Below are 2,500 nucleotides of genomic sequence, written 5' to 3'. Positions count from 1 at the left end.
AGAATTGCACCATCATTGTCTTTGGCAGGTTGCATTTCTTCAGCTGCCGTCGAAAGTACATCCTCTGTTGAGCTCTCTTGGCGAGGGAGCTGATGTTCAGTTCCCACTTGAGGTCCCGGCAGAGAATAGTGCCCAGGAAGCGGAAGGACTCCACAATTTTGACTGCGGAGTCTAACAGGGTGATGGCGGTGAGTGGGGCTGTATTCTTCCTGAAGTCCACAACCATCTCAACTGTCCTTAGAGCATTTAGCTCTAAGTTGTTCTGGCTACACCAGGTCACCAGGTTGTCAGCTTCCCACCTATAGTCAGACTCATCCCCACCAGAGATCAGCCCAATGAGGGTGGTGTCGTCCGACAAACTTCAAGAGTTTGACGGACAGATGATTGGAGGCGCAGCTGTTGGTATACAGGGAGAAGAGCAGTGGGCAAAGGACGCAGCCCTGAGGAGTTCCCGTGCTGATGGACCTGGAGTCAGAGACTTCTGTTCCCGGCTTAACGCACTGCTTCCTGTCAGAGAGGAAGTCTGTGATCCACCTGCAGGTGGAGTAGGGCACGTTCAGCTGGAAGAGCTTGTCCTGAAGCAGGGCAGGGATGATGGTGTTGAAGGCAGAGCTGAAGTCCACAAACAGGATCCTGGCGTAGGATGCTGGGGCGTCCACATGCTGTAGGGTGAAGTGGAGGGCCATGTTAACTGCGTCGTCCACAGACCTGTTGGCTCTGTAGGCAAACTGAAGGGGGTCCAGGAGAGGGTCTGTGATGGCTTTGAGGTGTGCCAGGAGCAGGCGCTCAAAAGACTTCATTACCACAGATGTAAGGGCGACCGGTCTGTAATCATTTAGTCCTGTTGGCCTTAGCTTTTTGGGCACAGCGATGATGGTGGAGGACTTGAGACAGGCTGGTACATGGCATGTCTCCAGGGAGGTGTTAAAGATGTTGGTGAACACCGGAGACAGCTGGCCAGCGCAGTGCCTGAGGGTGGCTGGAGAGACAGAGTCCGGCCCGGCTGCTTTGCGTGGATTCTGCCTCTTGAAAAGCCCATTAACTTCTCCCTCCTGAAAGGAGAGAGTCGTTTCTGTAGTATGGGTGGGGGATGGGGCCTCTTGGGTGGGAAGGGGTGGTTCAGGACAGTCCAATTGTCTTTCAAATCTACGGTAGAACTCGTTCAGGTCGTTGGCTAGGCGGGAGTCGTTAGTGGTGTGGGGCGCTCTGGGTTTGTAGTTGGTGATGTGCCTGAGCCCTTTGGCAGACAGAAGCAGCGTCGTTAGTAGAGAACTGGTGTTTTAGTGTCTCTGAGTACAGTCGTTTAGCCTCTCTCACCGCTTTGCTAAACCTGTTCTTCGACTCCTTGAATCTGTCTCTATCCCCACTCCTAAACGCTTCCTCCTTCTCCAACCTCAACCTTTTGAGCTTTGCTGAGAACCAGGGCTTGTTGTTGTTAAAGTTCACCCTGGTACGTGTTGGGATACAGCAGTCCTCACAGAAGCTGATGTACACAGCCTCTGTGAGTTCATCCAGACTATTGGTAGCAGTCGTGAACATATCCCAGTCAGTACAGTCTAAGCACGCCCGCAAATCTTCCACAGCCTCACTGGTCCACTGTTTAGATGTCCTCACAGCAGGTTTACAGAGTTTTAGTTGCTGCCTGTATGCACGAATCAGGTGGACCAAGGGAGTTCTGTGCGAGCCGAACAGCCCCGTGACCCACAAGAGAAACATCCCCGCCAAATTCGAGCGTTTGACGGGGTCTATCCGTGAAAAAATATTCACGTTTTTGAGTGCACATGCATTTCTGCTGCAAATGCCTCTGGAAGTTTCATGCCGTTCGTATGCCAATTGTGGCAACACGAAAATGACCCGTTTTCCCATTCCGAGGGATTTCTGTGCGACCCTAACAGCCCCGTGAGCCACAAGAGACACATCCCCGCCAATTTCTAGCGTTTCACGGGGTCTATCCGTGAAAAATATAGACGTTTTTGAGTGCACATGCATTTCTGCTGCAGATGCCTCTGGAAGTTTCATGCCGTTCGTACGCAATGTGGCAACACGAAAATGACCCCTTTTCCCATTCCGAGGGATTTCTGTGCGACCCTAACTAACAGCGCCCGTGAGCCACAAGAGAGACATCCCCGCCAATTTATAGCGTTTCACGGGGTCTATCCGTGAAAAATATAGACGTTTTTGAGTGCACATGCATTCCTGCTGCAAATGCCTCTGGAAGTTTCATGCCGTTCCTATGCAATGTGGCCACACAAAAATGACCCGTTTTCCCATTCCGAGGCATTTCTGTGCGACCCTAACAGCCCCGTGAGCCACAAGAGAGACATCCCCGCCAACTTCTAGCGTTTGACGGGGTCTATGCGTGAAAAATATTAAAATTTTTGAGTGCACGTGCCTTTCTGCTGCAAATGCCTCTGGAAGTTTCATGGCGTTCCTATGCAATGTGGCAACACGAAAATGACCCCTTTTCCCATTCCGAGGGAGTTCTGTGCCACCCTAACAG

This window comes from Petromyzon marinus, unplaced genomic scaffold, assembly GCF_048934315.1.
Source record: "Petromyzon marinus isolate PM22_M1 ecotype Great Lakes invasive population unplaced genomic scaffold, UKy_Petmar_22M1.pri1.0 PM_G_Scaffold_118, whole genome shotgun sequence".
Lineage (NCBI taxonomy): Eukaryota > Metazoa > Chordata > Hyperoartia > Petromyzontiformes > Petromyzontidae > Petromyzon > Petromyzon marinus.
Note: the sequence above shows the minus strand (reverse complement) of the source record.